The sequence below is a fragment of the Macaca thibetana genome, chromosome 8 (assembly GCF_024542745.1).
Source record: "Macaca thibetana thibetana isolate TM-01 chromosome 8, ASM2454274v1, whole genome shotgun sequence".
Taxonomy (NCBI): Eukaryota; Metazoa; Chordata; class Mammalia; order Primates; family Cercopithecidae; genus Macaca; species Macaca thibetana.
Window position 1 is genome coordinate 43366378 of NC_065585.1, and position 27952 is coordinate 43394329.

At 36.7% G+C, this 27952-nt stretch overlaps 2 protein-coding genes across 9 annotated transcripts in view; both read left to right on the forward strand.

Annotated features, from left to right (window-relative positions):
• Window positions 1–27952, forward strand: part of NCALD (neurocalcin delta) — a 448039-nt gene that overhangs the window by 323203 nt on the left and 96884 nt on the right. Inside the window, exon 1 of one of the 6 annotated variants that reach the window (XM_050800725.1) lies at window positions 13689–14221. The exons of the other annotated variants lie outside the window; for them this stretch is intronic. The gene's annotated coding sequence lies outside the window, so the exon portion shown is untranslated. Of the gene's footprint in view, window positions 1–13688; window positions 14222–27952 lie in introns of those variants that run through there. 6 annotated transcript variants of the gene reach the window in all.
• Window positions 1–27952, forward strand: part of ZNF706 (zinc finger protein 706) — a 664654-nt gene that overhangs the window by 43745 nt on the left and 592957 nt on the right. The window contains exon 1 of one of the 3 annotated variants that reach the window (XM_050800777.1): window positions 10394–10397. The exons of 1 other annotated variant lie outside the window; for it this stretch is intronic. The gene's annotated coding sequence lies outside the window, so the exon portion shown is untranslated. Of the gene's footprint in view, window positions 1–10393; window positions 10398–21158; window positions 21163–27952 lie in introns of those variants that run through there. One more of the 3 variants, XM_050800778.1, reaches the window with a different exon arrangement.

The window sequence follows — 27952 nt, forward strand, 5'->3', positions numbered from 1 at the left end:
ACCTCTACCCTAAAAGCAAGATGCATTGAAGGCAATATGAGCCCTGGTATTTTTGATCTACTGGACCTAGAGTAGAGTCTCTGCCTTATGAATAGAGGATAGATAGAAGAAGGGAGTCCCCAACCTCTTGGGTGCAGTCACTAACCTTAGAGCTGGAGAAAGGCTGGTGTCCTACCTTTCCAAGGGAGATAATTATATTCCTTGACTGAGAGCTAATGGGAAAAATAGGCCACACTTATGGGTCACATCTTCTCAAGAGAGGAGCTTTTATCAGACTGAGCTGAGGGTTAAGGAAGGACTGGATCTTAATTCAAGTGCTCGAGATCCTAAGTGTTCTTTCAGAGTTTTAGTATATTTTCTTGAATAAATGTTTCTTCATTGTCTATATGCCCTTAGAATGATTATTAGGGACTTTATATATATATGATTTTAGAAAGTATTTTCACAAGTTATACTTAAGTCATTGGGAAACAGGTCCATGGAGCTTTTCAAAGTGCCACTTCAAAAGTAGAACTTCTGTTTTAGCATAAACACATATGTGCATTTTCATTAAATAGTGCTGCATGTAAATTTTGATATATTTTTGTCATTCAGTTAAAAATGTTTCTAGGTTGCAGTATACAGGCATGTCTCAGAGATATTGCAAGTTTGATTCCTGGCCACTGCAATAAAGTGAACATTGCAATAAAATGAGTCACACACATTTTTTTGGTTTCTCAATGCATATAAAAATTATGTTTATACTATACAGTAATCTATTAAGTGTGAAATGGCATTATGTTTTAAAAGTATATTTTATTATAATTACTTATATATAATTATTTATATATTAATTTATTAATTATATTATATAATAATTAATTATATTATACTAATTACATTATGTAATAGTTAATTATATTATATTAATCATATATAATAGTTAATTATATTAATTATATATTAATATAATAATATAATGGTTATATTATAACCATTATATAAAATATAATGGATATAATTATTATATTAATCATATTAGTTATATATTATATAATAATTATATCCATTATATTTTATATAATGGTTATAAATATTATATATTTAGAAAATGCATTTTTATAGATTATTGTAATATAAAATATTATTTCTAAAAGTGCAAATTTTTAGAAAATAATTTTTCTAAAAATGCTAATAATGTATTTTCACAGATTAATATAAAAAATTATTTTCTAAAAATTACTAAGGAACAAGTTCTAATCTTTTTGCTAGTGGAGCGTCTTGCCCCAGTGTTGATGGCCACTGACTGATCAGGCTGGTGATTGCTGAAGGTTGGGGTGGCTATGGCAATTTCTTAAAATAAGACAACAGTGAAGTTTTACCATATCAGTTAACTCTTCTTTCATCATGGATTTCACTGTAGCATGCAGTGCTGTTTGATGGCATTTACCCATAGTAGAAAATTGGAGTCAATCCTCTCAAACCTTACTGCTGCTTTGTCAGTATACTTTACGTAATATTCTGAATCTTTTATTGTCATTCAACAACATTCACAGCATCTTCACCAGAAGTAGATTCCATCTCAAGAAACCACTTTCATCTGCAGTTACCTCCTCCACTGAAGTCTTCAACCCCTACAGGAAGTCATCCATGAGGGTTAGACTCAACTTCTCCCAAACTCCTGTTAGTGTTGATATTTTGGCCTCCTCCCATGAATCATGAATGTTCTTAATGTCATCTAGAGTAATTAATCTTATCCAGAAGGTTTTCAATTTACTTTGCCCAGATCCACCAGAGGAATCACTATTTATATACTTTAAGAGCTATGGTCTTATGAAATATACTTTTTAAATAATAAGACTTGAAAGTTGAAATTACTTCTTGATCCGTGGGCTGCAGAATGGATATTGTGTTACCAGGCATGAAACCAACATTAATCTCCTTGTATATCTCCATTAGAGCTCTTGAGTGACCAGGTGCATTGTCAATTACCAGTAATATTTTGAAAGGGATCTTTTTTTCTGAGCAATAGGTCTCAACAATGGGCTTAACATAGTCAGTAACCCATGCTGTAAACAGATGTACTATGATCCAGGCTTTGTTGTTCCGTTTATGGAGCATAGGCAGAGTAGATTTAGCATAATTCTTAAGAGCCCTACAATTTTTTGAAATGGTAAATGAGCACTGACTTCAAGTTAAACTTACCTCTTGCATTAGCCCCTAACAAAAGAGTCAACCTGTTTTTTAAATCCTTGAAGCCAGCCATTGACTTCTCTCTAGCTATGAAAGTTCTAGATGGCAACTTCTTCCAGTCGAAGGTGATTTCATCCACATTGAAAATCTGTTTTTAAGCGTAGTCACCTTCATCAATGATCTTAGCTAGATCTTCTGCATAACTTGCTGCAGCTTCTCCATCAGCACATGCTGCTTCATCTTGCGCTTTTATGTTATTGAGATGGCTTCTTTCCTTAAACTTCATGAACCTTTGCTAGCCTCACAGTTTTATTCTGCATTTTCTTCACCTCTCTCAGCCTTTATAGAATTAAAGAGAGTTAGGGACTGGCTTAAGAACAGACTTTGGCTTAAGAAAATGTTGTGGTTGATTTGATCTTCTCTCCAGGCTACTAAAACTTTCTACATATGAACATAAAGCTGCTTTGCTTTTTTTTTTTTTAAATCATTCATATCTTCACGGTAGTAGCATTTTAAATTTCCTTCAAGATCTTTTTCTTTGCAGTAGAGTTGGCTGTTTGGCACAAGAGGCTTAGTTTTCAGCCTATCTTGGCTTTCAACATGCTTTTCTCACTAAGTCTAATCATTTCTAGATTTTAGTTTAAAGTGAGAGACAGGCAACTCTTCCTTTCACTTGAACACTTAGAGGTCATTGTAGGATTATTAATTGGCCTAATTTAACATTGCTGTATCTCGGGGACTAGGCAAGCTCAAGGGGAGGGAGAGAGATGAAGGAAGGCCAATCAATGGAGCAAGCAGTCAGAACACACACATCCGTCAATTAAGTTTTTCATCTTTTATGGGCATGGTTTGTGGTGCCCCAAAACAATTACAAAAGTAATATCAAAGATTACTGATTACTGATCACCATAACAGATGAAAAAATGTTTAAAAACATTGCAAGAATTACCCAATGTGATACAGAGATACGATCTGAGCTCATACTGTTGGAAAAACAGCTCTGCTAGCCTTGCTTGATGCAGGTTTGCCACAAACCTTCAGTTTGTAAAGATCACAGTATGTGTGAAGCACAGTAAAGCAAAGCACAATAAGATGAAGTGTGCCTGTAAATCATACCGCCATGGCTTTAACCCATGGATGACTGAGAAATGCATTGTTTAATTTCCATTCAGGGATTTTCTATTTGTCTTTCCAATATTGATTCCTAGCTTTAATCCACTGTTTACAAAGAGTATTCTCTGTGATTTCAGTCATTTATAATGTGTCAAGACCTTACTTGTGGCCCAGCATGTAGCCAATTTTGGCGAATACGTTTGAAAAAAAGGTGTGTATTTTGCAATTGTTGAGGTCACCAGTTTTCAAATATTGACTAATATATTAACTGGATCAAATTGGTTAATTTTATAATTTAAATCTATATTTCTACTTTTATCTACTGGTTGTGTAAGTTACTGAGAAAGATGTTTTAAATTAAGACTATGATAGTGATTTTTAAAATTTATCTTGATGCTATTAAATGTGTGCATATTTGGAAAGGTAAATTATGAAGTATTTATATCTTTAGTAGTATTTCTTGCTTATATTTCTATAAAGTACTATTTCTATAAAGTACTCTTTCTTTCTTTTCCTTCCTTCTTTCTTTCTCTCTCTCTTTCTTTCTTTCTTTCTTTTTTCTCTTTCCTCCTTCCTTCCTTCCTCTTTCCATTCCCTTTCTCCTTTCCTTTCCTTTCTTTCCTTCATCCTTTCTCTTTCCTTCTTTCTTTTCTTTCCTTCCTCCTCTGCCCTCCCCCCCTCCCTTCCCCTTGTCTCCCCCTCCTGTCCCCACCTCTCCTCTCCTCCATAACCATAGCTCACTGCTGCCTCAACTTCCTGGGTTCAAGTAATCCTCTTGCCTCAGCCTCTAGTAGCTATAAAGTATTATGTATTGACAGTAATATTGCTATACCAGCTTTGTCTTGGTAGAGTTTGTATGATATATATGTATTTATCTTTTTACTTCTAGCCTTTCTGTACCCTTGATTTCAAAGTGTGTCTCTTGTATACAGCAAAGAATTATAATATACCTGTTAATACAGTATGATGTTTATTTTCTTTTAATTGTAATATTTGGTCAGTTTATGTATTATGGTAATTATTGATATGTTTGAGATTACATCTTTAATCTTACCATTTCTATTATCTTATTTTTTATTGTTCTTTTTTCCTCTTTTCTTCTTTTTGGGAATCAAGTAATTTTTAGAATTATTTTTTCTGCTCTATTAGCTTATTAGCTATATGTTCTTTAGTTTGTTTTTTTGTTTTTTTTTTTTAAGTAGTTACTGTAAGGATTACATTGTACCTAATAAGGGACTATTTGTACTTATACAAGAATTCTAGAGTCTTAGGACACTTTAATTCTATTCATCTCTTTTACTTTTGTGCTAATATTCTATATTTGAAATCTACATTTGTTTTATATCCCACACAACATTCTAATTTTATAAAATTAGTATTTCTTTAGTGTTATCTATATATTTTCCCTTTTTATACGTCTATGTTTCCATCTGGAATCATTTTTCTTATGCGTAAACAACTCTTGAGAAATTTGGTATACTTCTGTTGGAATTAATTCTCTCTGTTTTTCACTGAAAACATCTTATCTCACCTTCATTTAAAAAATTCTAATTAAACTTTTATCTTGAAATAAATGTAGATTCACATACAGTTGTAAGAATAATACAGAGCGAACCCATATGCCTTTTACCCATTTTCTTCCAAAGGTAACATCTTGCAAAACTGCAGTACAAAATTACAATCAGGATATTGATACTGATACAGTCAAGATACAGAAGGTGTCCGGCACACAAGGATCCTACTTGCTGCCCTTTACAGCCAGGGCACTTTCCTGGCTTCCCTACCTGCTCCTTAACCCCTTGCAACTACTCATCTATTTTTTATTTCGATAATTTTGTCATATCAAGAATGTTATGGAAGTGGATTTATACCGTGTGTGAACTTTTGAGACTTGTTTTTCTGCTCTGTAAAATTCTCTGGATATTCATGCTGGCTTTTGTATGCATAAGAAGTTCAATTTTAGTACTAAGTAGTATTCCGTCATATGGATATAGTGCAGTTCGTTTACTCATTCCCCAACCCAAAGCCTCTGGATGGTTCCCAGTTCTTGGCTGTCATAAAGCTGGCTGCTATAAACAAGCAGGTTCAGGTTTTTGTGTTAGCCTGCCTTCATTTCTCTGGAATGTCCAAGTGCAATTGCTGAGTTGCATGATAGTAGCTTGTTAAATTTTTCAAAGAAACTGTCCAGTTGTTTTTCATAGTAGCTTTATCAGTTAAGTTTCTCTGCCTCCTTGCTGACATTCGGTAGTGTCACTATTTTTTATTTTAGCTGTTCTGATCTCATTATGGTTTTAACTTGAATTTCCCTAATGGTTAATGATGTTGAAAAACCTTTTTGGACTTGTCATCTGTGTATATTCTTTGATAAAATGTCTCTTCATATCTTTTGTCCATCCTTTAGTTGGATTGTGTGTTTTACTGTTGAGTTTTGAGAGTTCTTTATATATCCTAGATATGAGTCCTTTGTCAGATATTTGATTTGCAAATATTTCCCCTCCAGCCTGTAGCTTGTCTTTTCGTCTTCTTAACAGGTCCTTGTGTATACTATCAATTACTTGTTTTATAGATTATGATTTTGGTGTTTTTCCAGCACCATATGTTGAAAAAAATATTCTTCTTCCATTGAATTGCCTTTGTAGATTTGTCAAAAACCCATTGGTCATATTTAGGTGGTGAGCTATTGGGTTCTCCATTCTGTTCCATTGATGTACATGTCTGTCCCCATGCCAATATCCCACAGTCTTGATAGTCGTAGCTATATAATATGTTCAAAAATCAGCTAGAGTGATGTCTTCCATTTTATTCCTTTTTTTCAAAATTATTTAAGCTATTTTAGATCCTTTCTTTTTCAATATAAATTTCAGAATAATTATGTATATATCTGTAACAAATCTTGCTGAGATTTTGATTAGAATTGTGTTAATTCTGTAAATCAGTTAGAGGTTAGTTGATATCTTTGGTATGTTGAATCTTTCAATCTATAAACATGGCATCTGTCTCCATTTATTTGAACCTTTGATTTCTTCCATTGGCATTTTATAGTTTTCAGAATGCAAGTTCTGTACCTGTTTTGTTAGATTTATACTTATTTCATCTGGTTTGGAGCAATTATAAATGGCACTGTATTTTAAAATTCAGTCTCTCCATGTTCATTGCTGGTGTAGAGAAATACAATTGGTTTTCAGGTTTATCTTGTATCCTGTGATCTTTTCAAACTCATCTATTAGTTACTGGAAGTTTTGTTTGTTTGTTTTGCAGATTCCTTGGGGTTTCCTATAAGACAGTCATTTCATCCACAAATGAAACAGTTTTATTTCTTCCTTTCCAACCTGTATGCCTTTAATTTCTTTTCCTCACCTTATTGAAATGGCTAGAACTTTTGGCATGTTGTTGAATCAGTGGTGAGAGTGCACATCCTTACCTGGTTCCTAATCTTAAGAAGAAAACACTTACTCTTTCACTATTAAGTATAAAATTAGTTGTAGACTTTGGGTAGATACTTTTTATCAAGATAAGGACATTCCTCTCATTCTCATTTTTCTGTGAGTTTTTATCATGAATGGATATTGAATTTCTTCTAGGACTTTGAAGATATAAATATTAGGGTTTTTTTTATAGTCCTATGGGTCTCAGAAGCCTTATTTCTTACTTTATTTAATTTATTTTTTGCAGTCTGTAGTCTTCCTGGGAACAGAAGACACTCCACATTCTTACTTTTTTTTTTTTTTTTTTTGAGACAGTGTTGCTCTGTGGCCAGGCTGGAGTGCAGTGGCATGATCTCGGCTCACTGCTACCTGCGCCTCTCAGGTTCAAGTGATTCTCCTGCCTCAGCCTCTGGATTAGCTGGGACTACAGGTGTACGCCACCACACCCAGCTAATTTTCGTATTTTTAGTAGAGACGGGGTTTCACCATGTTGGCCAGGATGGTCTCAATCTCTTGACCTGCCTGCTTCAGCCACCCAAAGGGCTAGGATTACAGGCGTGAGCCACCATACTTGGCCTCCACATTCATTTTTAAAGAACATTTTCTCTGTATATATAATACAAAATTTGCACTTTTTCCTTTTGTCATTTCAAAGTTTATTATTCCATTATCTTCTAGATTTGACAGTTTCTGTTGAAAAGTCTTTTGTTGCTCCTTTGAAGTCAATGTGGTGTTTTATCTTGCTGTTTTTAAACTTTTTGGCATTGTCTTCAGTTTTTAGCAGGTTGATCATGAGGTTTCTAGGTGTGATTTTATTTGTAGTTATTTATCCTTTTGGGGGTATATACAACTTTTTAAATCTGTTGTTTTGTGTTGTAAACCCCAAACATTTGAGACAGGTCTCAGTTAATTCAGAAAGTTTATTTTGCCAAGTCACGCATGCCCATGACACAGCCTCAGGAAGTCCTGATGACACGTGCCCAAGGATATCAGGGCACAGCTTAATTTTATACATTTTAGGGAGACATGAGACATCAATCAATATATGTAAGAAGTACATTGGTTCCATCCAGAAAGGCGGGGACAACTCGAAGTAGGGAGGGGCTTCCAGGTCACAGGTAGGGGAGAGACAAATGGTCGCATTCTTTTGAGTTTCTGATAAGCCTTTCCAAAGGGGGCAGTCAGAAAATGCATCTATCTCAGTGAGCAAAGGGATGGCTTTGAATAGAATGGGAGACAGGTTTGGCCTGAGCAGTTTCTAGCTTGAATTTTCCTTTTAGCTTTGTGATTTTGGGGGCCCAAGATATTTTCCTTTCACAGTGTCTTTTTGTAAGTTTTGAAAATTTCTTTATTCTCTTCAAATATTGCTTATTCTTTACGTTCCTTTTCTCTCGTCTTTCAAATTCACATTAGCCTTTCATCATATTCCAATGTCTCTTACATTTTTCTGTATTTTCTATTCTTCTTATCTTGCTTCAGTCTAGATATTGTCTGTTGATCTGTCTCTTTCATTAGTTTTTTCTTTGTATGTATGTTCTTTGCTCTTAAACCCATCTATTGTACTTTTACTTTCCATTGTATTTTTTAGTTATTTAATTTTAATATTTTCCTTTTTTATAAATTTCATTTTTGTGTGAGAATTCTCCAGTTTGCCATCTTTTTCCTTGAAAATACAAATTAGAGTTATTTTAAAGTCCCTCTCTGATGACTACAGGAAATGAATAACTTATGAGTCTACCTATATTGCCTATTTTCTCCTCAGAGATTTTGGTCAGTTAGACCTATTTCCTGGCATGCTTAGTGATTTTGGATTGAATTGAAAATGGCGTATGAAAAATTTTAGGGGTTCTGGAAAATGTCATCTTCCTTTAAAGAGGGTTGATTTTTTTGGAAGGTAGTCAGAAAGGGGGCAAATTATCTTGATCCAGTTAGGGAGTGTAATGATTCTAAGGTGGATCCTGGCTTTTGTGAGGGCTCCTCCATTTCCTGTTTTTCATTTCTTCTAGGACTTAACCTTTCAGTTTTGAGATGTGAAAACTTAGGTTTACCAGGTTCCAACTCCTTGGAGGATATGAACTGTAATTTTGGTTTCCCTGGTACTACACGACTGCCAAACTCTGCCATTCTGTTTTAGCCTCTTTGCTGCATTTCATACTTCACTTCTTGTCCTCTTGTCTCATGCCATTTAGGAATTGGGAAATGCTTCAAGGGGAAAACAGTACAGATTGTTGGAATATCTTTTCTGTGATTCCATTTTTTTCTCTCTCTCTCCAGTCTCAGTCCCTCCAGTCTTGAATATTTTTAAATATTTGTACTCCAATTTTTATCTCTTCAGCTTCTGAGAATGCTAAAAGCCCCACACCACTTAAGAATCATCCAATAATTTCAGAAGAAAAGCAGTGGGAAATGCAGAGTCTATATCTCAGTGCTTCACTAAATGTTTGTGTCTTCCCCAAATTCCTGTGTTGAAACCCTAACCCACAAAGTGATGATATTAGAAGGTGGGCCCTTTTGGGAGGTTATCAGATCATAAGGGTAGTGCCCTCATAAATGGGATAAATTTCCTTATAAAAGAGGCCCTAAATAGCTATCTTGATCCTGTGTGCCCATCCTACCATGTGAAGACTCAGCTTGAAGGTGCCATTCAGGAACCAGGAAATGGGCTCTCACCAGAGACCACATCTGTAGGAGCCTTGATCTTGGACTTCCCAGCCTCCAGAACTGTGAGACATACATTTCTGTTTATAAGCTACCTAGTTGATGGTATTTTGTTATAGCAGTCCAAATGGAATAAGACACTCAATATATTTTCCTTTTATCTGAGACCCTGGCACTTAAAATTTTTGCTGCCTCTGCCACTCTTTGATGTCTTCCAGCCATAAAAAAACAATCTAGCTATTGTTGTTATTTCAGTGAGAGTACTGAACACGTGCTACTTCATCATAGTGGGAAACAGATGACCCAAATCACCCAAACCTGTGCATTCTAAACATTGCTTCAGCAAAGACTATAATTTAGGCATAGTTTTATTCAGGACATTTTCTCTAGTTTACTTTGCCCATTTTCCTTGATTCAAATTTTTCTGACTAGATTCTTTTCTTGCCATAGAACTCCTTAGGCCAAAGATAGATTAAGATCTTTCAAGTTCCAAGATGAAGAAAAGATAAGTTGGCCTTCTCCCTTTCACAAAAAATTTAAAAATAAAAACAAACCTACATTATAAAATAAACATGAGAAATAATTCAATTTTTTCTAAAAACATATCAAATGTAAATTATTTCCAAAATTTTACAGAGCTAAGCTTCTTGAGTATAAATCCTGGCTCTGCTATGTAGTAGGTAAGCAAATTACTTAATCTCTGTCTTCAGTTTCTTCAGTTTCTTCAATAGTGCCTGCCTCATAGGGTTATTATAGTAAATGATTTAATAAATGTATAATACTTAGAAAAATATTCCACATGTAGTAAGCACTCAATTAATGTCAGTTAGTGTAAAAGATCTTCCAACATCAACAGCAAGAACCATTAAATACGTCCACATATAACTTACATGTACTCATAATAAATATTTATGATTTAGTAGGGTTAAGTTTGATTTACTTGGAGCCATGCAGTTTTAGAAAAGTTTATGATAACTCAATATTTTTGTTCTTTCTTTTTTCTTCTTTGCCTTCTTTTGAGATTGGGGGTTGGAGAGAGGCTCTCTTCCCTATTAGTAGGAAGAAAAAGGAACCATTTCTTTCTACTCTTCAACATTTATTTCCCCATAGTTGAGTCATTCAACATGGATTGAGGACTCACTGTGTTCTGGGCTGTGTGCTAACTGTAGTGTTGTACAGATGAATAAGATTTCATCCTTTCCCTGAAGATCTTTGTAGGCTTATCAGAGCCAGACAGATAAACAAGAAATGACATACACACTTGAGCCATCTACCCTGTGGCAAGGTGTCAGAATTTTATAATATATTAACTTTATTATCCTCCAAACAACCTTAAGATGTAGGCGCTGCAGCTTAGAGGACTTAAGTAACTTGCTGAAGGTCCAATCATAAAAAAGAAGAAATTTGAACCCGGTAGCTCTAAACAGTAGGTCCAGGCCTGCCCACTAACGTTAAGACAGAGGAGACAGCAACATCCCTACCTACAAACATTGACAAAAGACTGGTTAGAATTGCATGACCCAAACCACCTGTTAGTTCAGGTGTGTGAGCCCAGGTCAGACTGCTTATTTAGTGGCATTTACCAGTTATTTCTGGCAAAGTGGTCAAACTAATAATAGGCAACCTTGACATTCTTACAAAGAGTGAAAAATACGATGCAGAACTGTTTTTGAATGGGTATTTTTAAATTTGGTGAATCATTTTCACCTTTAAAAAAACGACTTGTCAATTAGAAAATAAAATGGCACATATTCTCTTCAGTGTAGTGAGCTGTGATTGGAGAAAGCTCTCATGTATTTCCTATGATACGTTCAAATACATTTGGGTTAATTAACCAAATTGGTAGAAATCTGAGCTCCAAAGAGATCATCATCATGCCTTCAACCTCACAGAAGACTGGTAGCTTCCTTCACTCTAAGAGGAAACTCTAAACCTAGGTAGTTTGCAAAGGAAAATGAGTAGGTAGGCAAATTACTTAATCTCTCTCTTCAGTTTCTGGTTGAAGCATGTTGTAGAAAAAGGACTACGTGCACCCACTTTTCATTTTGAAGGTCAGTTCACTGGATTTTTTTTTTTTTCAAGATGAAGTCTCACTCTGTCACCCAGGCTGGAGTGCAGTGGCATGATCGTGGCTCACTGCAGCCTCCACCTCCCAGGTTCAAGCAATCCTCCTGCCTCAGCCTCCTGAGTAGCTGGGACTACAGGCCTGTGCCACCACGCCTGGCTAATTTTTTGTATTTTTAGTAGACACAGGGTTTCACCATGTTAGCCAGGATGATCTCGATCTCCTGACCTTGTGATCCACCAGCCTCAGCCTCCCAAAGTGCTGGGATTACAGGCATGAACCACCATGCCCAGCCAGTTCACTGAATATATTAAATAGTGATGAGCTGAAGCCCAAGGCAGCATAAAGTATATTTAGTCTTAAAATGCTAGACCAGTCAAAATAAAAGTGTTGTTTTTTTGCTAATTTTCAAATTAATCTGTTTAAAGTCCTGAATTTGAGGCATTTTTTTTTCTAGAACTGAGAACTTCTTATTTCAGAAGACATCACCTCTTAGCAGAATGTGGCACTGCAGTTTTTCTCTCTTAAATGCTAAAGCTGCATAAAGAGGAGGAAGAGTTGATTAGGCAGCCATGGATTAGAGCCAGAGAGATGGTAAATTAAGCAGCTCAGAGAACATGGGTCCCAGGAAAGCTAGAAGGGTATGTTTTTCTGCCTCTTCCCATTTACTCATTACTATGATGTGCATTTCTGAACATAAAAGCAGAACAATAATTGGAACCAATTGTTAGTTTATGAATTGTGGCTGTTGGTGAAATCTGCTAGTGAGGCTTTAGGTAGACATTGAATTCCATTGTCCTCATTCAAACAGGTAAATTCCCAACTGTCATTAGTCTGAAATTAAAGGAAGAAAGTTCTTTATAGTTTGATTTCAGTTTTGCAGTGCTACAGCTAATCACATCAGGAAAATAACTTTTTAAATAAACGTCTATCTTTTCTCCTAGTTGGGGTTGGGACAGAAATAAAGGAAGATGAAAAAGAGGATGGAGCCGGGCGCGGTGGCTCAAGCCTGTAATCCCAGCACTTTGGGAGGCCGAGACGGGCGGATCACGAGGTCAGGAGATCGAGACCATCCTGGCGAACACCGTGAAACCCCGTCTCTACTAAAAAATACAAAAAAAAAAAAAAAAAAAAAAAACTAGCCGGGCACAGTGGCGGGCGCCTGTAGTCCCAGCTACTCGGGAGGCTGAGGCAGGAGAATGGCGTAAACCCGGGAGGCGGAGCTTGCAGTGAGCTGAGATCCGGCCACTGCACTCCAGCCCGGGCTACAGAGCGAGACTCCGTCTCAAAAAAAAAAAAAAGAAAAAGAGGATGGAATAGGACGGTTCTATGACCAAGCGGCTTGAACATTAGTCTTATTATTAAAGAAGCAATTTCTGATTCTACTAAAGAAATGTCATTCTTTTACAGTGACACAAATGTAATCTGCCTGGCTGCCTTAGGTTCCATTTGTATTTTGTAGCACCCCGGAGCTACTCTTATTTGTTTAGTTATTTATTATTTTTTTTAAGAAACAGAATAGAAGTCCTTATAAGCCTAGCATGTAAAGGTCCTTACAGTTTTGAGGGCAGTCTCCTCTTCCCTGCCTTTTAACTCCTTGTCCTTTGTTTGGGCATGCATTTTCTGAATGTCTTTTTCAGAGTACCTTCCTGTGAGTTTCATTGATTTTGTTTAATTGGCTTCCCATTAATTAGGAAGGAGAATTAACTGGGAAATAGGCACGTGTGCAGAGTTAAAAGTAAGCCAGGGCGGTCCTAAAGGAAAGAAAGCTAATGTTAGAAAGCATGTGAGATAACCCTTTTATTCTGTGACTCTGGGCTTTCATTACCTGGCCCCTGTTGACTCAATGTTGAGTCCCAGCAAAGGGGTATGGATGAGAGGACTCAAGAGTGGAGGATTTGCCACCCATATGGCCCCAAAGCAAAATTTTCAGCTTACTCACACGGTTATTTTAAAGTAATACTGTTTTGAAACTCATTTGGTCATCATTTTTGCCTATCCATTTTACAGTACAGGAATCCTGAATTTATGTTATCTGATGTCTACATCCTACTTGGTATCAGGATCATTAGACGGTCTCATCTGTCTCTGAGCCATCACCCACTGTTTTTTATTTTTCTTTCCATCACAAGCATGGTCTCAGTATATCTATGTAGATTCTGATATAGTTTTTAAAATACATTTTCTTCCAGCCCCTCCCCCTGAGCTTCTATTTTTATATATTTGCTTGCACATAAGTTTAATTGGCTAAGAAAACTACTCCAGAATTTTTCAGTTTCTTTCCTTTTGTTATAGAGAAAGAGAGAGAGAGACATGCTTCATGCTGGTGATAGTGAAACAAATGAGAACTTCAGGGTGGCATGTATTTTCCTGCAAGTAACTGTAGAGAAAAGACACCAAAGCCTTGCAGGGGAAAGTTGTAAGCATGCTGGAGTCACAACTTCGGGGGTTGAGGTTGTCGGGGAGCTGTCCGTGATGGTTCTATGGTGTGTGTGTACACACATACTCTCTCTGTCTCACACACACACACACACCACAGTGACAGATGACCTATTGAAATAATTTCAGAGCCGGTCTGTGGTTGCTACGACAACCAATGATCTCTTGGCTTTCATCTGGCCATGTGACAGGGACTTTGACGTCAGCTAGAGGCAGAGTCTGTGGCTGAGTCCACACAGTCAAAGGCTTGTGAGAATCTGGTGGATGCTGGACCTTGCTGCTGCTGCTACTGCTGTTTCCACGGGCTGTAGAGCATGGACAATTAAATCTTGCACTTCTTCTGAGTGAGGTAATTAGTTTGCTTTATATACAATAGTTAGATGTTTTTATAGCTCATTGTGGTTTTCCCCTCTCTCACCTCCTACAAGTTTGTATTCATGAGCAATTATTGTTGTACCAAGGGGAAAATGTGAAGCAGCTTCTAGTTGTGAATTTCAGGCAGGTTCTCTGGAATTTGGTTAAATTTGGATTAATGTTCTGTGAAGTAGGTTAAAATATAATCGCCTTGCAAGCTCAACACTTGCTAACATAACATTATGTAGACGTACGGATTTTGCAGCTTGAGCCAAATATTCTCTCTTGGATTCCAGGAATCCTCCCTTCAGTATTGTTTTGGGTTTAAAAACTCCAGCATAGCCTTGCAATGTGTTTCTAACTTTTCTTTTTACAATTGCTACTCAATTCTGAATCAGCCTAAAATAGTTTGGAATTGGTTTCTATCTTGTTTGCAGCATTCATATTTAGCAACAATAGGAACCACGGGAAATAACATAACTGAAATAAAAGTTGGGATTTTGCTTATAAATAAGACCTTTGGTATTCTGAAAGTACCAGGAAAAATTGTCAACAGCTTCCTGTTTAGAGAGAAATAATCGGGAATATGCCAAGGAAGTTGGGGTGGAACCTTTTACATGTGTGCATGCAATTGCTTTTTGGTTGTTAGAGCAAAGTGCATATTTCAAGTATCCTCCCCTGAAAATTCAGCTGTGGAGAGAATGGCATGAGATGGGCTTTGCTAAGGAGTCATGTAAGCTGTTGTTACTTTTTAAAATCATCATAATTACCTAAAGAAGAAAACAATAGCCCTCAAACGAAATGTGTCATTGATACACGTTCTACTTTAACTCAAACACAGATAGAAGTAATCACTCACAATTTGCTCTGGATCTTAAATGAATAATTTGATAACTGTGATTAATAAGAATTTTATCTTTATTCCTATAATACTATATACTACAAATTGTTTTCTTCGTATTGTAGTTTCTTTCCTTCCCAAGTGTAGTAATTTCAGATTTTCTTTCATGACATACAGTTTGAATTGTTTTGGAGGTTGTAATTTAAAGAATATCTGTAATACTGAAGTTAGCCGAAGTCTAGATTTATAACCAGGTGTCTAAATCTTACAAGTTTAACAGAAAAAGGGGCAAATTTTAGAGCACTACATGTAATACAGCTAGTATTTTAAGTAGTAGAAAAAACTGGTTGAACTGTATATATGAATACTGTATATTTACAGTGTGTGAATTATACCCTAATTTAGTGCAAGAATATATTGTTTTAATTTTTATGTTCTTTATTAGTTTCAGAATTCTAATAGCATTTATTTTACTCTTGGAGGTGAAAATTTTGAACAGAATTTAGCTACAGTAATAAGTGAATAACTGTGGGTATATCAATAATTTCTGAATAGCTTTCAATGAGTGAATAATCATTTAACTTGCTGGCATTTGACATTTCTATTTTTGGTCAGAGTCTCCATGGAGGATTTTCCAAAAGTCTAACGTGCTTTCATTCCAGGCACATCTACAGAGACATAATCTCATCATTTAATTGATCTCAAAATTATAATAACCCAGAGGCCATGTTCTTAACACCCCTAGAAAAATGATAATCTATATGTAACATTTCAGTTGAGCACGGATAAGACCAGTAGCACTGTCATTTAACAGCACTATCTTCAATGAGGTACACTTTGACGTTTACTTCTTTTACTTGAAATGTGGAATTATCATTATAGTTTTTCCAGGTAGCAGAGATTTTCTTGGTGCTGTCTCTACGATGTTTTAAATTAAAGTCTTATAATAATTGTATTCAATGCCCTTTCAAAATAGACTGCATTTTAGCAGTATGAAATATAAGAGAATAATTCAGTGTTGATGGCAAAATCTCAATGATGAAGTTTATCACTAAAAGAAAACAACCTATGCCGTGAAAGCAGAGATGCTCTAGAATCTACAGGTCTTTTCCTATGGGAAAATAAGAGAAAAAAAGACTCTCATCAGAATCATTTATTTACAGCATTGAGACTATGTTGATTTCAAGGTCATGTTTGTTGCAGCTTCAAAAGATGCTGGCAAGGAATGAGTTACTCTAGAAACCTGGCTGTTGCATTATTAAATATTTTGTGTATAGTTTCGGGCATTCTTAACCTTTTTGGTGCCATGGACCTCTTTGGCAGCCTGGTGAAGCCTATGTACTTTTCTCAGAATTATGCTTTTACATGCATAAAATAAAGTATGCAAGGTTACAAATCAAACCACTTTCATTCATTGAAAAACGTCAATTGAAGTTTACAAAATTGTGATACATGTTTTGTTAGTAACACATTATTAAATAATACAAACTAACAGCAGTTATAATAACTACCATAATTTTGAAGTAGTGGTGAGCATAAAAGATATTTCAGGATATCTACAACAACTGTAAAATGAGGTGAAAATATCTGTGATTTCTCTTGGCAACAATATCACGGGTGCTGTGGTTTGTGGCCTACATTTTAGTTGAAGGAAATACTAAATTTCAGTTTGAGGTTAGTGAAACTGAAGATGTAATTTTTTCCCAACCAAGTTCCCCAGGCCCTCTTGAATTTTATCCACCCCCAAGTCAATTGATACGTACGTTAGTGATGCCAAAAGGTGATAGAACAGCACTGGACAAAACCCATCCCCCCATTTCCACATTCAGGTCCACTGCATCGGATTTATTCTTTGAGTGTGTGAATTTTGCAATGTTCTCTAAGTTCTGCATGAAAAGGAGTAATATGTTTGTATAGCTACCAAACTGTAACTTTCTTTTATTTTCTTCCTTGAGATCCATTAACAGTCTTATGTTCCCTGGATTGGGAAACCTTTGCCTGGTTAGACAGGGGTTAAGAGGAAAACTCATAGTGTTAGTACAAGTTATGCGAGTTAAAACCATGGGCCACGGTAGTAAGACTATAACTATTTACAAAAGAGCCTTTATCCACTCAGAGAAGATAAGCAAGTAGTACTTCGATGAAGAATGCTGGATGTTATATGAGATTGTAGCTGAAGAAATACTCTAGAAGGTACTTCATGTGCTCATAACATTTGAAGCAAGCATTAAAGAAAGTATGTGGCTTTCCAGCTTAATGTAAAGCACATACATGTGTGAATTGATCAATTGTCATGTTAATTCCAGATACTTAAGAGAGAGCCCTAAAGGTTTATCTGACAGAGATCTCTAGGATGAGGCATGTTTGAAATTAAGCCGAAGTGGAGACACTTCCCAAGTATCTGAATGCAGAACCTTATTGGCCTTATTGGATATTTAAGACCGATACAAGGGGTGTTAGTAGTATTGTGTAGCGTGACTTATGTAAGTAATTGTCTCATTCTACATGTTTCTTTAAATGTGCAGAAAATCGTGCCTGATCTTCCTCTCCAAACCAACAGCATAACTTTGCAGTTGGTCAGCTACCGTCACAGCTCCTACGTTCAGAACGTCCAGAGTCATCCTTTCTATGACATCAGCACCCACTGTCTCCGCGTAAGAGAATGGGAGCTATGACATTTTGCACAAGCTGTTGTTTAAACTCAATCCAAATCCCTCGCATTTGAAATGGAAGCTTAGCAATTTGTCTTTGTGTGTTCTCAAAGGAATTACGAAAGAGATGTCCTCAAACGTTTCTTATTCTTTGGATTAGAAAAGAACACTTGTCTTGGGAGCTTTTAGTCTCTGTAGCAACTTGATAAAGAAACTTGGAAAAAGTTTAAAATCTCTGACTCCAGGCTGTACTGTTTGCTTCTCAATGCCAGGTGTTTGAAACTTTTCAAAAAGGAATGTACCATTATTTTTCACAAAATCCACGTGTATTTAACTGGTGCTTCATGATGGAAATCTCACTAGAAATAGCATTCCAAAATGTAGTATTTTTTATTGTTTCCAGAAGTGATACCATAAAAGTTAATGCTCACTAAGATTTTGATATAAAAATTATATGATAAATATTGAAATTCACTGCAGCCAAACTAAAAACAGTCTGCCCTTTTTATCTCAGTGGTGAACTTCAGGGGGTTTGTTGCACGTATTTTCATAAGTGCCTTTAAATAAAGACACAGCATCCCTTTAAAATTTAGTAACCAGAATATTCTCAGGTCACAATGCAGTTTTATATTTGATTTGTAGGAAAGAAATCTCCAACCTGAAAGACATTCCAGCTGTTACCTGTGTTGATGGGAGGATTCTTCACATTTTCTGAATCTCTCCCAGTGACTGCAGGAAGACCAAAGGTTGCACATTGCTTTTATGCAAGGATGAATTTTTTTAAAAGATGATTCTGGATTTTGTTTGCTTTAATGAATTTAAGCCCTATCTATTAGAGATAAATGTCAAGAAAACTGCTGTGTTCTTTGGCTCTGGTGACTCCCACAGACTTTGATATGATTCATGTAACTCAAACCATGATCAGCTTTGTGACGACCATATTTACAATAGCGATGGAGATCAAAAATAGCATCTCACAAGAGTTTCCCCATCCTATACCTTCCTACGTCTTACCGTGGATCATGTGCAGCACAGTCACTCAACTGGCAAACATTTGTTAACTGACTACTGCATTCACAGTATTATAGTAGGCATATGAGGTCCTCCCTGATGGAATCCTCAAGTGAGATATGCCACTGGCGTGGAGAACCCAAGTGCCTTTATGGAACCTGGCTTTTGTTTGCTTGAGCTTTTATTCGACCATTCAGTCTTTCATGCATTCAGCAAATTTTGAGCACATACTAGGTGTCAGGCATTGAGCTAGACCCCAGAGTTGCAATGAGGTACAAGACAGGGCAGGTCCCTTCCATCACAGAACATGCAGTCTAACTATATAGAGAACTTGCCCAGAGACCTATATGTACCATTAACTGTGGTTCTTTTTCCCACAGCCACACTGGCCACTGCAGTCCAAAAGAGAATTTTAAAAGGAAACGGTACAAAACAGAACATCAAAACAAAACAGACAAACAACCTGGGAACCATTAGGTTTTACACCAGAGTGAAACCCCAGAAGAGACATTCTGCAGCTGGTGAGCAGCCGGCCTCATTTGTGAGCAATCTGTTCCCATCCATGTCAGGGATTCCAGGTCGGTGTGCTCAGTCCTATTCCCAGTTGGCCAGAGGCTATTTGTCCTGTAGTTCAGAAGACAAATGAGACTGGTAGCAACTGACCTAGAGAATATCTTCTTTTATGCAAATACCCTCTTTCATGCAAATAATGAAAACCATTGCATTTTATGAAAAGTCTTTAAATTAGTGATATTTCCAAAAGTATCTCTACCATCTTCCCTGTACTAACCCAGTCAGGACAGGGTCACTGCTGTAATAAACAGCCCCCAGTCTTAATGGTGTAATCCCAACATTGTTCATTTTTCAGTCACCCAGAAAGTAGGATTGGGAGAAGGGCTCTGCTCCACACAGTCCTCCAGGGACTCAGGCTCCTTCTATCTAGTTAAACTGATCAGGGGCCTGTTTCTACCACTTGCTAGTGATACTCTGGGCAAGTTACTTAAGTCACAGTTTTCTTATGTGAATAATATTAGGGCCTCCCTCTTGGATTTTTGAGGCAACTTACTTGGCATAGAAACTGACAGGTATTAGGTACTCAATCATGTGAACTGTTGTTATTAATCTTCTACTTCTGGTAGTGCTGCCACCACCATCCCCCAAGGAGGCAAGAAGAATCCATCAGAATTGGAAGAGTATTATAATATTAGCTAACATTTAGGAAGCTAGATAGTCTTCAAAGTTATTTTCAAAATAACTATTTTTTTAACAACATTCCAATTTTATAAATGAGGAAATTGAGGCACTGAGAGCTTAAATTGTTGAGTGTCACACAAGTATATCATAGAGCTCTAGGCATTTGGCTCCAGAGTCCTGGCTCTTTATTCACTATGCTATATTGCCTTTCAACTTGGAATATACAGCAGAGCCTCAAATATTGTCATTTCGTTCAACATCATTTTGTTGTAATGTTAATGAGAAAAAAGAATTGGTTTTGTTGTCAATGATGTTGTGAGGACTTACTATTACATATTGTATTTTCCCCAGAATTAATGTTAAATGTTGTGGCAGATTGTATTCAAAAATAACCTTACAATTGAATCCATTACCACATTAAAAAAATTTTTTTTCAGAGATGGGGTTTCACTCTGTTGCCCAGGCTGAAGTGCCGTGGTGTAATCATAGCTCACTGTAACCTCGAACCTGGGCTCAGGCAATCCTCCCACCTCAGCTGCTTGAGTAGCCAGGACTATAGGCATATGCCACCATGCTCAGCTAATTTTTTGTTTTTATTTTTATAGAGATGGGGTCTCGCTATGTTGCCCAGGCTGGTCTTGAATTCCTGTCCTCAAGAGATCCTGCCTACCTTGGCTTCCCAAAGGGCTGAGATTATAGGCGTGAGCCACTGCATTGTCACATGTTCTTCTAGAATCTTGCTCCTCTCCATCAGGAGGTGAAGTCTATTGACCCTCCCTTTGAACCTAAATGGGCTTATGATTGGTCCAACTGATAGAGTACAGTGGAAATAATGCTAGGTGACTTCCAAGGATAGATCAGAAAAAGAATATAATTTTTTTCTCTCTGGCTATTCTTTTACTTCTTGACATTTTTCCTTAGAATTCAGTCACCATATTGTAGGAAATCCAGACCACATAGAGAGGCCAAGAGTAGGTATTTCAGCCAACATCTCTTGCTGAAGTCTCAGCCAACATCCAGCATCAACTGGCAGGCATGTGAGGGCAAGCTGTCAGATGACTCCAGGCCCGGTCATCAGGTCTTCCTTTCCCCTCCCAATGCCAGGGAATCATCCCTGCTGAGCTCTGCCCCAAGTTGCAGTTTCATGAACAAAATGAAAGTTGTTATTGTTTTAAGCCCATAACATTTGGGGTGTGGGGGGTAATTTCTTAGGCAGTCAGAGTAACTGGAACATTGGGGTAATTGGAAATGACTGAAATGTCTGTGGAGAGGGCTAAACTTCAGGTACATATGGATTATTAAATAGACTTTTGCGATTTGGCCTAACCTAACCTAATTTCCGGAGGAAAATATGTTTCTGTTACCAAACAAATTGCAAATGAGCTTTTGGAAATTTCGAACAATGTCCTACATGTTAATGCTGTTACTGGTTCTAGGAAAGGATCTGGGCTACACTGAGGCCAGACTGCATGCCTTAGCAAGGTCTCACTCATTGGCCCCCACTGACTGGGTCCCTCCCTGCAGGAGAGTGCAGTGTGGATGGCAGTACTCGTACCATCTGTCCTAGACCATTGCTCAGTCCTCCTTGTCCACCTTTGTCTCCCTCTCCCATATCTACTCTGTCTAAATTGCTGCCTACTTTTCTATTGTTAGAACCTGTTGTCTCTTTGACACTCTCTTTTGGCCCATTTCCTACCCTTCTAGGGCAATTTTTCTGCTCTACTGGTTTGTAGTAAAGCTAGGGTATTCGCCTTAGCCAGGTAAAATTTAGCTAATTCAACAAAATCTTATGCCTCTTAACAAAGTTGCCAAAATGACAGCTATCCCATTGGCCTGTGGATCCGTGTGTTGGTCAAATCTAGCATTTGAAATCCTTGATGTGGTCCTTGTGTCCTTACTCAAAGAGGCATCCCTTTCCCTTCTGCTGTAGAGAAATCAATGCCCTAACTCTCTTCTCACTTACTTAAACTTCACCCCATCCTAATAGTTTACTCCTCTTCCCTTAAGAAGGCTCTCATTCATTTATTTATTCAGCATTTGTTAACTCTGTACAGTGAGCCCTAGAGTTGAGTGCCTATGAAAATATTCCTTTCATGTCCAAGGACTGCTAAGGTTTCTCCAGTTGTTCCTCATTTGCTTACCATAGACACAGAGCAGATGTGGTGCAATCACCCAGACTTTTCAATAACCAGAATATGTCCCACCTCGTCCAAGATGTTTCAGCTAAGTAGGATACTACAAGAGTAATATAGGAGCAGCCAGTCATTGAAAAGGCGACAGTCTAGTTAGGAAGGCTGGATGGCATCTGCAGTTGAGGGCCAGAGCTACGTCTTCTACCCTGTCTTCAACTTCCCACAGTGCCCAGTATCATGCTGGACATACAGTGCCTCCTCTTTCCATCTCCGTTAGGTGATTAGTGAATAGATTAACCCCAGAGGATAGATGGCATTGAGATGACTTCGGAGAGGAAGTGAGTTTTGAGTTGGGCCTAAAGGATGGAGAGCATCTGGCATGAGGAGCAAAAGTGGAAGGATAATCCTTCATTGAGAAGCATGATGAGGACATCCTAGTGACAGAAATAGGACACTTCTCCACCTGGAATCAAGAACATGGTTGGGAAAAGGAAAAAAATGTATAATCTATATGGTGGGTCCATGGAGGATCTAGGATTTATCAGCTTAAGCTGGATTCAATCTGATAGACACTAGGAAGCTGGGGAAAGCCAGGAGCAGGGAAGTGATGTACATGTTAAGTGGGGTGAGTATATTTTAGTGACTCTGTTTCTTTACACAGCTCATTTAAATCCCTGAATATGTGTTAAGTTAGGGGTTCCCTTTTTGTCCACTTTTCTCATAGAAACGTTTTAACTTTTTAAATTTTTAAAAATGTGAATTCTCTTTTGCCCTCTGTATGGTGTGAGTAGCCATTTTAACTTTAGCTGGGTTATATCCATAGACAGAGCTGTGTAACTTCATAGTTTTAAGCATATAACCTGTTACTCATCAAAATCATACTCATATAAGTTCCAAACCAAATGAACAAGTCAAGCCTTTAAAACACTTTCTATAAAACTATACTATAATGAGCATATAATGAAAATTGATATAAATATACATTATAGATAATTATAGATATTATATGTATTATATATACACTGAAACCCCTGGGATATTGCACCATTATTCTGAACAATCTTTGAATCATGTCACCAATGAAAAATTAAACTGTGTTTAGTGAGATTTTATTCGTAAGTTGTGAGTGCATTGCATTACATCTGAAATCTTTGAATACTGATCATCAATATATGTGTCTGGCAACTATCAGAATGTTCTTAACCAGAGCATGCCATCTTTAAGAAAAATATTATAAATTATACATGCAAAAAGTATATATAATATATATGTACAATACAAAGAATAATAGAAAATAAATCCCTAGGTAGCCAATAAAAACAGCATCTGTTTATCCTTCTAGTGAAGTGTAATGCATTGATATCGATGATAATTTCACTCCAGCAGCACACAGATTAGTACTGTCCCTAAGGTCCAATACCAGAAGAAATTGAATCAGCGATGTATATTGTAACTCTTTGATCACATAAAGATTTTAAACTAGTCGAGTCATTTATTTCAGTCTCTGATGGTGAATGAAAGGTATGTTTTCCACTTACAAAACATCACTTCCTATTGCTGCTGGCAGTTGTGAAGGTTTGGAAATTGGTTTTTGTGTCCAGAGGCCTTTGCCCAAAGGTCATTGCCCATGTTGTGGTTTTTGTCACCTCCTGGCTATTCAGGAGGGAATGGTCAGGGAACCGTTGGTGAATCCTGAGCTCCTGTACAAACCCAACTGCCAGGAGTATTTAAAGCAAACCATTCTCTCTCTCAGGGTATATATATATATATGTGTGTGTGTGTGTGTGTGTGTATATATGTGTGTGTATGTATGTATATTCAGAATATATTTCACAAATAGAAGCTATTTAACCATTAAAGATGCAATATTTGGTCCAAATTCTACTTTGTAAAAGAAATTGTCATTAGATCTGTTTGTGCCCACCTTGAAAAATGTTGACCAACTTCCAGTTTTTAAAGGCCAATCTGTTACTATTTAGAAATAGAATTCTCTTTCTCCTCAGACTGTCAAAACAGACTATGGATTAGAGCCAAGACTATACTGTTAATGAACCAAGAGTTCATTAACTGTTCCATCAGCATCCCCATCAGGAGGGGTATTTTGTTAGAGTCACAAAAGGCACAAAACTTAGTTATGCTAAAGGTTAACTAAAAGGCACTGATTTTGAAATACTGTAAAAAAAGAAAGTTTTCACTGAAATCATGTTATATCATGCCTGGATTTAAAATTAACGGGCTTTTTTTATTGTGGTAAAATATGCATATAAAATTTGCCATTTTAGCCATCTTTATGTGTATGCTTCAGTTCACTAAGTACATTCGCATTGTTGTGCAGCCATTACCATTGTACATCTCCAGAGCTTTTTCATCTTCCCAAGCTGAAACTCCATCCCCATTAAACTCACTTCCTATTCACCCCTCCCCATCAGCCCCTGCCAACCACCGTTCTACTGTTTTTAAACAGGGACATTTTTAGGGAATTTAAAATAAACCTGCCCTTCCTCTTTCCCTTGCATAAGCTCTTCAACTAATAAAATATCTGTTAAAAGTCCTAAATTAATTGGAAGTTTCTTAGGTTTAAACACATGGGCAAAATGTACACAAAAAATAAACATCTGTTTCATGGAAGATGTTTTAGACATACAACATTGGGAATATGTCCTTGATGTTAAAGGAAAGGAGATGGTAGGCTGAAGTGTGTGTTCCAAATCAGTTACTTAAACCAGTGCGAGTTTTACATAATTACTCAACTAACCAGCCATTCAACCCGGGAGACTTTCTAGTCCTAGTAATATACTCAGATAGTCTTATGTTAGTCTTCTATTAATATTCATTTGAAATAACTTAAGTATAGAATCAATATATGTTTATGGTTGAATATTTGGAAGACACAGAAGAATATGAAAAACATTCTTCATGTTTCACTGTTTAAAGATAACAACTACTAATATTTTAAAATTAAAAAGCATTACATTTAATTTTACTTTATTTCAGCAGAAGGAAAAGAACTCTGAAATGAAATTGAGGATTTGAACTTCACATAGCTGTTTGAAGTGAGAGTTACTGTTTCTAACTAATTTTAATTTATTACAAATTAAAGATCAAACTCTAAGAGATTGAAGATTAACTTAAAAATCTAATTGTTTCATAATGAGTACAGGCTTATATTTTTAGTTAATAAAGCTTAGTTAACTGTCTCAGGAAGACAGAAAAAACTGCAGATAATCAAACAAAAATACCCTTGGTTGAGAGAAGGGTTTTTAAAACGGAGTTCAAAACCTACTCCCACCTTTAGGATTGTTCTCTTGGTGAAAATTGTATAAAAAAGGGCAATCTGTAAGGAATATAGTTCATGAAGTCATAAACCGCTTTCAGAAGGAAAATGAACTGTACAATAGGGAAGCAATTCTTTCCCCCAGTGAGCTAACACTCACGGGAAATGTAGAAGAACTCCCTGCATTTATTGACTCTCCCCTTTGACCAGAGAGGCTTAACTTTGTTTGCTTCTAATACCAGTGTTTTTTATATTCCACAAATTGTTTAAACACATACTATATTTTAGTTTGCTATATTTGGGCCACAATTGCCCTTCGTGTATATTTATTTTTCTAAAGTTTCTACTTATCTTTGTCTTCTCTGATTGACCTGGAGAAACTAAAATCGTCAGTACGTATGTGGCATGTCATAGTTTAATTTTTGATGCTTAATTATTAGTCATGGTAACCTCTTTCTTATTGAAGATGCTCTCCACTAAGCCCTCTGTGCTACCATTTAATGTGGACTAGATTTAAGCTCTTCTACTAGAATTTCTTTCCATCACAACTGGATTATTTTCATTGTCTCCACATCTACCCCTTTCTTAGACTCACTTTCAATTTTTCTAGAGCATATGTTTGATTTTTTTCAAAATAACAGAAGAAGGGCTATGTCTTTGTAAATCTTCATTTTGCTCTCATAATTGAAAAATAGACTCCAAATTACTTTCCATCACAATTTTATGGACTTTGTTTAACTGTCTTCTAGCAACCTGGAAAGCAGATGCAGAGTCTGCTGCCATTTTGATTTTGATTCCTTTATAGGTAGCTCCATCCCCCACTCCTCTCCCATGAACTTTTAGCATTTTCTTGTTGTCCTTGGAGGTAATAAATTTTACCAGGAAGTGTCTGGGTATTTTTTTAAATTACTATTCCTCTTCAGGTTTTTTAAATCCAAATATTCAAGGTTTATTCAGCCCAGAAAAATATTCTTCTATGATTTATTTGAAGTGCTCATCTTTATTTTCTTTGTTTTCTCCTCTAGTAACTCTTACTTTGGAAAGGATAGTGGGTCTCTTAGCTCTAGGAGATGTTAGGTCTCTTGGATCTCTCTTCTATGGTCTTAACTTTTTTCTCATATTGTCTTTCTTCCCTTTCATGTGCATTCAGAGGATTTTCTCAATTTTGTCTTCTGGATCTCAAATTTATTTTTGAGTCATTTCATCACTGAGCATCTTTGTGAAATCATTTTTTATGTTTATGAATGCAGACTTCTCTCACATATCCCTCAAAGAATTACTTTTTTTTTTTTAAAAGTTACCTTCTTTGTCCTTTGTTTCAACTCCATTTCTTTTAGTATCAGATGTTCTGTTGCTCCTCTGGATCCTTCTTTCATATGTTCTAGGTTTTCCTTCAATAACCAGTAACTTTTGACTGGCCCAATCATATTTATAAATGAAGGACTGGGTTGATTTTATTTAACAATGAAGGGCTGGGTTGACTGGCCCAATCATATTTATGAATGAAGGCTGACTAGTAGAGGTGACTGGAGAGATTTCCTTGGCAATTATGTAGGAATGGTTTTCCACCACACTTCTCTTCATGAATGGAAGGGCTGGCAGTTCCGCTCACAGGCGGCACATGTAACAGTGGGAAACAGACAGGCAAGCCTATGACTGTCCCGACTGCCAGGACTAGGAAGGCTTTATTTTTAGGGATGAACTACTTTTGTGTACTGCCTTTCAGTACAAATCTTAAAGGGGGGTAGAAAGAGATGGAAAACAACATTCTTCATAGTCTTTTTATTAATTTTCTTGACTGTTCCTTGTCCCTGTGGCTCCAGACCTGAATTCTTCAGGATTCTGTTGAGAAGAACAGCTCTCATCTCTTCACTAGCTCTCTCCAAAATTGATTTTACATTGTGGTTTTTTTGGCTCAATCCAAACATACCTTTTGGCTATTTTCTAGAAATTTCTTAAAATTTCTGTCTACTGATGGTAACTTTTCTTGATTTCCATCCCAGTTCTATGATTTATTCTTTTCCATACATATTTTCTGTCACTTAGCTGGAATTTTTGAAGGAAGAACAGGTAGACTATCATGTCTAGTCTGCCATCTTGAAAAGAGATTATATTAACATTAGAGTGGCTGCCCCAATGTGCTGATGCATGATTGGCAGGAGGCCATGGCACATGTCTTACTTTTCATGAGACTATTTCTCCTTCTTTCGTGGCCCAGACAGCACCCCCAACCCTGACTGACCATATGATCAATATGGATCATTTACACAAGAACAAAGTGAAAACAGATGGGTCACAGGAGCCAATTCCATTCATCAAATCCACAATATCTGCCTCAACCATGTACTGTATCATTCTTCAGGACTCCACTGGGTCCCATTCCTAACTTCCCCAGAACTCCTGTCAAATACCAATCTAAATTACACCACTAACCACACAGTTCTACAATTTTCTGTCTGTCTCCTCCATTAAGCTACAAGCTTCCTGAAGGTACATGGTGTCTCATTTCATATCTGTGTCCTCACTGCACCCCACAAGGACTGGGATTAAGTACCCAAAACAGACTGAATAACTCAGGGACTGAATGAATGAACAAAGAAATGAGCAAGCTTGATGTTGACCT